The 11557-nt window shown below is 37.2% G+C and overlaps 1 long non-coding RNA gene across 2 annotated transcripts; it reads left to right on the plus strand.

The window, feature by feature from the left end:
- The first annotated feature begins 34 nt into the window (after positions 1-34).
- Positions 35-10107, plus strand: LOC310725924. 2 transcript variants are annotated; one of them, XR_014533551.1, is made up of 4 exons: positions 35-231; positions 571-682; positions 9485-9709; positions 9841-10107. It is a non-coding gene; the product is annotated as an uncharacterized lncRNA (long non-coding RNA). The 2 variants fall into 2 exon arrangements; XR_014533552.1 differs by lacking the exons at positions 9485-9709; positions 9841-10107 and adding an exon at positions 814-1698 and having other exon boundaries at positions 50-231.
- The last annotated feature ends 1450 nt before the right edge of the window (positions 10108-11557 follow it).

Genomic DNA, 11557 nt, shown 5'->3' on the forward strand with positions numbered 1-11557 from the left:
CCATGATCCTGACTTTCCCTTTCTCCTCCCTCTCTGTGCTAAATATCTGTATATAAGCTGCTGAAGAAGAGAGAAGGGAGAGATTCTGATTCTGACTTTGTGTGGATTATTAAGTCTCCTTCCTGGAATTTCCTCTCTAATCACTCTCACCATCAGCAGTCATGTTCTCTCGTTCTTTCCTGATGGTTTTGCTGGTTCTCGCCTGCTTTCAGTCCTTCATGATGGCTGAGAGTAAGATAAAGTTCACCTTATTGTTAATTAAGATTTTTTATTATTAATTTTATTATTATTATTATTATTATTATTATTATTATTATTATTATTATTATTATTATTATTATTATTATTTTATTAATTGTATTTATTTATTTATTGGTGTTGTTATTATTACTTGTAGTTATTATCAGCTTGTTTATCAGCTTATCAGCTAATTAGTGATAATAAATCACTTCAGGCAGACAAACTCACCAAACACTTGAAGATTTTTGATGTTGATCATTAAAAATGCCTCATGACTTGAGTATAACTCCAGCTTTTAGTCTGAAATGAAACTGAAATGTTCTGTCACAGGAGTGAATGGAGCAGGTTTGTGCTGTTATGAGTTCCATAAAAGACCAATTCCTGCAGCGAGCATCGTCTCTGTGGAAGAAACAAGATTTGACTGCACACTTCCTGGAGTCGTGTATGATTTAAGATTCTAACTTTATTTTTTTATTCATTTTAAATTCTATCAGATGATTTTAAAATATAATCTAAATGAGGAGATTCACAGATTCTGGTTCTCTCCTGACCTTTATCTTCTTTCTTCTGCAGTCTTACAACAAAAAAGGGATTCCAGATATGTGCAGATCCTGAGGTGGATTGGGTGAAGCAGATCATCAAAAGTAAATGATCAGAATAGACTCAGACGACACACAAAAAAAATCTATATATAAATTAGCTTTATTTTTTCCAGAATGCTTCTTTTTTATGATGTTACTTAAAGCAAATTGATGTTTTAATAAAAAAATACGTCTGACACTTTACACTTCTTCTAGAAATGTTAAACCATAAATCTCTCTTAACGTCACCGTATCAACAATTTCACGTTTTTAATCCGTGTTTGTGGAATGTGAATGTACCAAAATGAGCCATTCATTCAGTACAAACCTGCACTACTGTCAGATCTGCTGTTTTGTAGAATTAATCAACACCTGGCAACTAATCCGGATCCAGGATTCAACAACAGTGACACAGACCTGCATTTTATACTGGATATAAAAGTGTTTCATATCTTATTATAGAACACATGTTTATTCATTTACATATAATAAGCTATTAAATAGTCGTTATTTAATGTCCATTATTGCATTGTGATTTTGTTTAATATGTTTATATGTTTTAATAATTTCAGTAGTTTGGGGTTTAGTTATTTTCAGTTCTATGTTTTACTGATGTAAATCTTCTTTCTGCTCTGCAGCTTTATACTGAAGAACAGCTGTCCAGTGTGTGTAGACCCTGAACTCGCGTGGGTGCAGAAACACATGAAATGAATCGATCAGATCAAGTTTGAAAGAATAATCCAAAGTCCACCTCATCCCCGTCCTCAAATCTCTATCAACAAATCAGTTTTCTTTCACGTAATTCACTTTTTCCATAAATGGACAGGATTAATGAAAGTGAATCAAATGAATCCAGTTAATAAAAGTTTTAATGACATTCTTTAACATTCAGAATTTCATTTAACATTAACAACTTTAACATTTCTGTGTTTTCATGTCAACTGACAGCTTCAGAAATATGTCTCAATAGAGAAAGAGATTATAAGAATATTATAAGATTAATAATAATAATATTATAATATATTAAAAAAGAAGAAAATGAATTTCCTGTGCTGCTTTTCTGTGTATCCTGGTTCCATCTTGTGGAAAAATTCTAACCACGAAGTTCAGAGAAGGTGTGTGTGATCATCAATATGGTGTTTTTGTTTATGCAACATTTATACACAGGAACTGCGCATTTATACTAAGAGAACATGAACCTTTTAATGGAATTACTCTCAGATCAACTCCAGTCTAGTGATTATAGAACCAGTTTCACACCAACATTCGCTCTGTATTCTGCAGTTTATACTGATTTAGTTTACAGCATTTATTCATGTCACTTTTAAACAGAAGACTTTTACAGCAATAAACAGACAAAAAGCTGAAAGCAGTAAAGCGTTTCACTCAGAAACGGTGGCGTGTCTAAAAGCCCCTTGTGCCCCCAACAGCGCAGATTGATCAGAGAATAACATCTACAGTGCGTGAGAAATTCAGGTGTGTGTATATACAGTATGTACCGTCATTTCCAGGCTATTAAGCGCACCCAAATATAAGCCAGATTTTTATTTTAAACATAAATAAGACGCACCTGTCTATAAGCTGCAACCAATCAGATTTAAGTGTAAGTGTCTACGCTGAAACTAATGAATTTTACACAGTCTTTAATGAAAGACAGTGTCTGTTACACAGTGTAATGGGTGAAATATGTTGTGGCTCCTTTAAGAGTAGAGCGGCATTTTGGGAATAGCCTGCCACCGCATTTTTACGCTATAACTGCGTGTGTGCAAGACCGAGGAATATGTCCTTATTATTTTCTGCTGCTCATTTCTAAGGTTCTTTGACTAAACCGTAACGCTGTTGCCAAGAAAAATAAAAAAGCACGAGTTTTGGAAACCTGTCTGTGCCTATATGATTTCTGTTGTAACTGGAGTTAGCGAGCTCTCCCTTCACCCAGACTTAACGCGCTACAACGGCTTGTATCTAAACAGTAGCCGACCAAGAAAGTCATTGTTCACTGTCTTCCTCCTTTGTTTCACAACTATTTCTCTCTGGAGTTTATCTTTTGGCATCGTTGTGCGTTTAAAAATCACCATCAGTGAAGCTTTTCTCCCGATGCTGTGCAGCTCAGAACACAGGTGAAGTGTGTTTTCATGCCCGGTTGTTTTCAGCGTGACGAATGATTCACATTTCCTGTAGACAGTCCGAGTGAGCGGCAGGTCAAACATCAGAGGAACATCATCCATATTTATGATGTGGTGCGGCCCGATTCAGTGGGAGCGCATCTGATTTAATATAAAGAGTATCATTGGTTTACCTGAACCCATTCCCCAATTTCATTGGTCTAATGTTATAAAATCTATAAATAAGCCGCTTCATTGTTTAAGCTGCGGGGTTCAAAGCGTGGGGAAAAAGTAGCGGCTTATAGTCCGGAAAATACGGTAGTACAAATACTGTTACTGTACTTCAGTAGATTTTACTTTTTTTTGTATTTACTTTACTTTTTATTTTTTGAACAACATTTTACTTTCCCTCATTACATGTTTACACAAATATCTGTAGTTTCTACTTCTTACATTTTTAAAACAGACTCGTTACTTTAGATTTATTCTATTTGGTGAAATGTCAATATTTTTTCTGTGTGTTTTTTAATCTCCCACTGGTGTATTATTTCCTGGCTCTCACACACCACAGATATGGGCTGGTTTCCAAAGTCAACAACAAGCAGGCAAAAGGCCACAAGAAGACGAGACAGACGGAGTCAGCGATGTAAACATGACCAGGAACAAAATTTGTCAAAATTAGAAAATTGTTTTATATTAATATGTTAATTAGGGGTGTCAAATTTAAAGCATTAATAAAATGTTAACGCAAATTTATTTGAACATCAATCATTTTATTATTGCGGGGTTAATGCAGCATTTCTGTTGACTATTTTTATTAAAATATAAATAAATAAATATATTCAATATATATTCAAACATTTTTGTAGCATTGTGGACGACCCCACAAACCCCTCACACTTCACACACTTTACACACCCCTCACACACACGCTTCATTCTGCTACCATCAGGAAAGATAAAACTATAATATAGAAACATTTATATTAAATGATATTCTGTAACTGCTTTTCTAGAAGATTTATGGAAACACTGTAAAATGAGAACAGTCAGTATTTTAATGCTGATAGAAGATGAATGTGTCCGTGATGAGAGTAATGTTTTCTCTAAACCAGCAGTTAATAAAACACACTTCTGTTTATCTACAGAGGAAAAGCAGAGACAAGTATGAAGTAAACACTCTGTTGATCCTCCCCTGATCCTGACTTTTCCTTTCTCCTCCCTCTTTGTGCTAAATATCTGTATATAAGCTGCTGAAGAGGAGAGAAGGGAGAGATTCTGATTCTGACTTTGTGTGGATTATTACGTGCCGTTCCTGGATTTTTTTCATCATCATCTTCATTGCTATAGTCTTTACTGGCATCAGCAGTCATGTCTTCTCATTCTTTCCTGATGGTTTTGCTGGTTCTTTCCTGCCTTCAGTCCTTAATGATGGCTCAGAGTAAGATAAAGTTCACTTTGTTGTTGGTACGTTTTAAGTCCCAATTATTATTATTATTATTATTATTATTATTATTATTATTATTATTATTATTGTTATTAGTATTATTTTTATTATTGTTATTGGTATTATCAGGTTGTGAAAATGATCAGTGTTACTAAACCCTTCAATGAGCCTGAACTCACAGAAACACTCAGAGACACCTGATATAGATCATTCAAAATACCTCATGACTTTAATAGAACTTCAGCCTTTAGTGTGAAATAAATGAGAAGATAATTAATTGTTCTGTCTGTGGCGCCGGAAGGTCCAACTTGTTCCCAAAGAAAATGTATTGCAAATAGAGAATTACTAGTAAGATTAAAAAATGCATTTAAGAATCTTACTAATGAAACCACGCCACCCTGGGAGCTCATATAACAGGGATCACCCTTTATAAAGAAATATTTATGGAACCCAGGTTCAACTACAGCTGAGTCAGGACATGAGACAGAATTTAAATGACAACACTTTTTGTTGTCATTTATCACTCCAAGGCTGAGGACCTCACTCTATTGATCTCGTATACACAGCAAGCACACGTGCACTTATACGACACAACACCCCCTGTTGGACACTGCACACTGAAGGAAACCAACACCAAGCAGATTTGAACTTGTTCCTCACACTAGAACTGGTCACCCAGACCCCTGGAGAAGAAGCAAACCACAGTATGGTCAAGCCAAATGACCTGCTCACACACACACAGAGACACAATGAAGAAAACCACAACAAGAGAAAACAAAAATACGAGTGAACAATGATGGCCGTAAAAGCACAACAAAAGAAAATACAAACAAATGAATAAAAACAATCAGTCCCATTTAATACACCTCACAAAGAAACACATGACCTCTTAGCACTCTGATGACTGTTGAGTAATCATCCCGATCTTCCAACCCCTCAGAAAAGCGAAAATGTATGGCAGCAGTTCATCAGGCCACCTCCCAGCTGATTATCAGAGTGTCGAACACTCAAACAGGCTCCTTAGCTAATCTGGTAATCAGCCACAGCACTGTATGGCCAGAACATGCGTCCCACGCTGGTGTTCCGAACGTAAATAGAAGAAAACGGCGGTACAGAAATGCACCACCTTCATCACTTCAGCGACCCACAGACAACCTGCTACAATGGCTCTCAGTTCCCTACTTCCAAATTACGAAAAAAAACAGTTCACGGTGCGGAGAAAAACTCAAAACAGGGAAGTGGGATTGCTTTAACCTGATAATAGCTGGATTCCTCAGTCCACACCAAAGAAGAACTCAAACCACCCTCAAAACCCAATTCAAGGTATGTTTTTTATCACACGAACATCTCCCAGCTGCGCTGGATATCCGGTGACGTCACCAGTAATCATGGAAAACTGACTTCAACAAGACACCTACGAATTCCTTTATAGACTCACTAATTTAGTGAAGTGAAACACACCCATCATTCCAATTGCTCCACCCAACCATGTGACTGCCACCACTACCACATGTCACAGGAGCAACTGGGGGATATTTGTGCTGTCATGAGTTCCATAAAAGACGAGTGCCTGCTGCGAACATCATCACTGTCGAGAAAACAAGCTCCGACTGCACACTTCCTGGAGTCATGTACGATTTATGGTTCTAACTTTCTTATTTCTTCTTCATTTTACATTCTTCCAGAGGATTTGAAAATATAATCTAAATGAGGAGATTCACAGATTCTGGTTCTCTCCTGACCTCGATCTTCTTTCCTCTGCAGTCTTACAACCAAAAAGGGATTCTGGTTATGCGCAGATCCTGAGATGGAGTGGGTTCAATAAATAATCAGAATAGAATCAGACCTCATAAAAAAAAAAAAAGCCTCTCCATAAATTAGCTTTATCTTTTCAGAATGTTCTTGAAGCAAATTGATGTTTTAATTAAATATATTCCTATAAGACTGGAGACTTCTATAAATGTTCAAACATAAATCTCTGTAAACGTCACCATATCAACAATTACACATTTCTAACGGGTGTATGTGGAGCGTCTGCTGTACACGTCACTGTGACTGAACTGTTGCTATAGAAACGTATCAGAACGAGAGCATTAATACAGTATAAACCTGCACTACAGAGAATGAAGCTATAAAAGCTATAAAATGATAATAAAAATCTAAACATAAATGTAACCTAATCTTATTCTATAGAGCCGAAATAAATGTATTAATTTTTTACGCATTAATTATTTCAGCATTTTCAGGGTTTATATTTTAGAAGAAGTCCATGTTGATGGTATTCAAGCGCTTTGAATTGTTCATCTTTCCCTGTCTCTCTCTCACTCACACACACACACACACACACACACACACACACACACACACACACACACACACACACACACAAATGTGTGTTGTACATGCAAATAACCTGTGGTTCATTTGTTGTTGCCTTCATGAAGATTTGCATAAAGCTTCTTATGTCAGTGAGCTCACGTGATATGATGCACGACCAGAAGAGAGAAACCCAAATGCAGGATGCACAAAGGAAGTAAGGAAAAAAAGCAGGTTTTAATTGGGCACAGGCAAAGGCAAAGTAAAAAAAAAAAAACAGCCCAGGGTCAAAACACAGACAAGGCCGAACAAAGCGTGGAGCGAGCCTCCAGGTAATGAGGTGGAAAAACGCCCTCTGCTGAGGTCTGGACCACGTCATTAGCAAAACTCAGGCAAAACCAAAACCAAAAACAGTCCAAGATTTAGAAAACCGGCGAACAGAACCATGAAGGGCAGAGCAGAAACACAAACCAAAAAGCAGTCCAGAGTTCAAAACCAGAGTAAAGCAGAACAGGGGTCAGGAACAAGAGCAGGAATCCAGAGCAGACAGAATGGTAGGAATAATCCCAGGGACTTTAGGAAGCCGGTGAGATAATCTGGCCCTGAGCTAAAGTCTTGGTTGTCCTCAAATACCAGGAGGCACGGGAAAAACAGCAAGATGGCCGCCAGCCGGGAAGTGCGCACCTGGGAACCGGAAGTGCGCCCCACTAAACCGGAAGATCCTGACATTTGACAAATTTTTCCTGTTTTTCTGAGTGTTCACTCGTTTATCTTTACATTTAAACGCATGATAGAAAAATTTTAACGCCCCCCGACCCCCACCCGTTCCTAAAGAACCCTAAATGCCCTAAATGCCCTTACCTCATGCCGGACAGTCGTATAAAGCATTTCACTGCATGTCATACTCTGTATCTATGTGTATGTGACAAATAAAATTTGATTTGATTTGATTTGATAAAGATCCTCTTACCCCTCCATCCCAACCAAATCCCCCTTAATCCCCCACACATCCTGCTTTCCAGGATTAATGAAGTGTAAATGGTTGTGTATTAACAGTTGTTGAAAATTGCAACGGAATCATTTGAGAGCTAAAAGAAATGACTTTTATTAGTGAGTTTTATGAGTCGTATTTATTGATACACTGAATAAAAAAGAGATTGAAAGATCGGATCATTTTAGTGACTCGGCTCTTTAAATCTCTTTCATCAAAATGATTCATTTACTTAATTTGGTTCCATTTAATCAAAAATCTATAAAATGTTCTGTTTTCATAATTTTTGATACCACCTCATATACCAATCAGGTATAGCATTATAACAATTATGAGTGGTGAAGTGAAGAACACTAATGATCTCATCATCATGGCACCTGTTGGATTTATTTATTAGGCAGCAAGTAAACATTTTGTCCTCAAAGTTGACTTTAGAAGCAGGAAAAATGGTTAAGTGTAAGGATTTGAGCGAGTTTGACAAATTGTGACGTCTAGATGACTGGGTCAGAGCATCTCCAAATCTGCAGCTCTTGTGGGATGTTCCTGGACTGTAGTGGTGAGTATCTATCAAAAGTGCAAGGAACCCTTCCCCACGGAAAGAACAGTGGTGAACCAGTGACAGGGTCGTGGGGGACGAGGCTCATTGAAGCACATGGGGAGTGAAGGCTAATCCGTGTGGTCCGATCAACAGACGAGCTCCTGAAGCTCAAACTGCTGAAAAAGGTCATGCTGTTGATGCTCACGACTGTTTTAGCAGCAAAAGGGGAAAAACACAATATTAGGGGGGTGGTTATATTGTTATGCCTGTTCAGTGTCTATAACTCCCGAGAGCTCCATGGGACGGGCCTGAATTGACTGGAATAAATCTGATTTGCTCCTTCTCATTCGAGACTGGAAGATGTCTACGTTAGGTTTGTTCATGTATTATTTGTAGTTCAGAAACTAAACTTTTTTTTGTTTTCTCTAAACCAGGAGTTAATAAAACACACTTCTGTTTATCTACAGAGGAAAAGCAGAGACAAGTATGAAGTAAACACTCTGTTGATCCTCCCCTGATCCTGACGTTCATTTTCTCCGTATCTGTATATAAGCTGCTGAAGAGGAGAGAAGGAAGAGATTCTGATTCTGACTTTGTGTGGACTATTAAGTCTCCTTCCTGGAATTTCTTTTCTTGGTGAATTTCCACCACAGTGTTCTTTATCATCATCATCATCATCAACATCATCAACTCTCTAATCACTCTCACCATCAGCAGTCATGTTCTCTCCTTCTTTCCTGATGGTTTTGCTGGTTCTCACTTGCCTTCAGTCCTTCACGATGGCTCAGAGTAAGATAAAGCTCACCTTATTATTAGTTATGGTTTTTCCTTGTTATTATTATTAGTAGTAGTTTCAATAGTATCAGGTTGTAAAAATAATCAGTGATAATAAACCACTTCAGGGAGACCGAACTAAAAAAAACATGGAGAGCCCTGATGTAGATCATTAAAAATGTCTCATGACTTCAGTATAACTCCAGCCTTTATTCTAAAATAAATGAGAAGATAATGAAATGTTCTGTCACAGGTGCGAGTGGAGCAAATTTGTGCTGTTTTGAGTTTCATAAAAGACCAATTCCTGCAGCGAACATCATCTCTGTGGAGGAAACCAGATCTGACTGCACACTTCCTGGACTCATGTACGATTTATCATTTTAACTTTATTTTTTTATTCATTTTAAATTCTCTCAGAGGATTTCAAAATATAATCTAAATGAGGAGATTCACAGATTCTGGTTCTCTCCTGATCTTTATCTTCTTTCTTCTGCAGTTTTACAACAAAAAAGGGATTCCGGGTGTGTGTAGATCCTGAGGTGGATTGGGTGAAGCAGATCATCAGTCGGTCTGAAATAAAAGACAAGATAATGAAATGTTCTGTCACAAGTGCGCGTGGAGCAGATTTGTGCTGTTTTGAGTTTCATAAAAGACCAATTCCTGCAGCGAACATCATCTCTGTGGAGGAAACCAGATCTGACTGCACACTTCCTGGACTCATGTACGATTTATCATTTTAACTTTATTTTTTTATTCATTTTAAATTCTCTCAGAGGATTTCAAAATCTAATCTAAATGATGAGATTCACAGATTCTGGTTCTCTCCTCATGTTTATCTTCTTTCTTCTGCAGTCTTACAACAAAAAAGGGATTACGGATGTGTGTAGATACTGAGGTGGATTGGGTGAAGATGATCATCGAAATCTAACGTAATCCATTAGAATAGACTCGGACAACATAATAACCTTCTCCATCCATGAATTAGCTTTTATTTTTTCATAAATGCTTCATTTGTATCATTATTTAAACCAAATTGATGTTATATTAAAAAGACACCTGTAACTGCAGGCACTGATTTATTTCCATCCTCGACACAGATTAAAGCACATTTATAACTCATGACCTCTTGGTTTGTTTCTCTGAATAATCACTTCTTAATACTGTTTCTATAGTTGGGATGTTCTGGGATGTTCTCTCACAAACTCTGGGTTCTTCCAGGAACTGGGCATTTATACTGAGAGAACATGAACCTTTTAATGGAATTACTCTCAGATCAACTCCAGTCTAGTGATTATAGAACCAGTTTCACACCAACATTCTCTCTGTAATCTGCAGTTTATACTGATTTAGTTTACAGCATTTATTCATAGTTTTTAGAAACACTTTTATTTAGGGTCAGTAACATTTACAACCAAGAATTTAAAAGTTAAGGACATTAGAACCTTTCACCCAGAACTCCAATTTCTTATCCACTGTGCTCCAACGACCACATGGAGTCACAATCAGTGTAATCAAATATGACAGACCGAAGAATCTCATAAGCAACGTGGTTACAAAACTTTTTTTTCTTCTCCAATGGAATGATTTAGAGCAGATCTTTAACATTTTTTGCCGAAGATCCAGTCCAGTAGATGGCAGTAAAACATTATTTTTTGCAGGGAAATGTGCAATCAAACTCATGTTGCAGGATCTAGGAGGATATGATGCCAGCTTTAGGTATGGGGAGAGCATTGTGCTATCAACCTCAAGCAGGAGCATGGTTCCTCCCACCAATCCATTCCTCTCAAAATATTATTGGCTTCATTCATCTTTATGCAACTCTCCCCCGGGTTTCTGAGCAACACCATGGTACTGACTGCATAGTGCTTGTGATAAAGTTCAGTATCATAGTACATAGAAAAGATAAACTCTGATAATATAAATTGTTGATAATAAGATTCATAGCTTTAGAAATGAGCTTTGTTTTGTCACTTCCAAACCCCCAAACCACACACTCCCCTCCTCTTAACAGCTTTATAAACTGATAAATGTGCTGATTTCTGCATTTACACACTGCTCTTTACATTGTGACTGAGGAGGAAAATTTTATAAACATTAGTAGATAATTTTATTAATGTTCAATGATGATATTTATGTAACTGCTTTTCTAGAAGATTTATGGAAATGCTGTAAAATGAGAACAGTCAGTATTTTAATGCTGATAGAAGATGAATGTGTTCGTGATGAGAGTAATGTTTTCTCTAAACCAGGAGTTAATAAAACACACTTCTGTTTATCTACAGAGGAAAAGCAGAGACAAGTATGAAGTAAACACTCTGTTGATCCTCCCCTGATCCTGACTTTTCCTTTCTCCTCCCTCTCTGTGCTAAATATCTGTATATAAGCTGCTGAAGAGGAGAGAAGGGAGAGATTCTGATTCTGACTTTGTGTGGATTATTAAGTCTCCTTATTGGAATTTCTTTTCTTAGTGAATTTCCACCACAGTGTTCTTCATCATCATCATCATCATCATCAACAACAACTTCTGAGTTTCCACTGCAGTGATCATCATCATCATCATCATCAACTC

Source organism: Silurus aristotelis (assembly GCF_946808225.1).
Source record: "Silurus aristotelis genome assembly, chromosome: 5".
NCBI lineage: Eukaryota > Metazoa > Chordata > Actinopteri > Siluriformes > Siluridae > Silurus > Silurus aristotelis.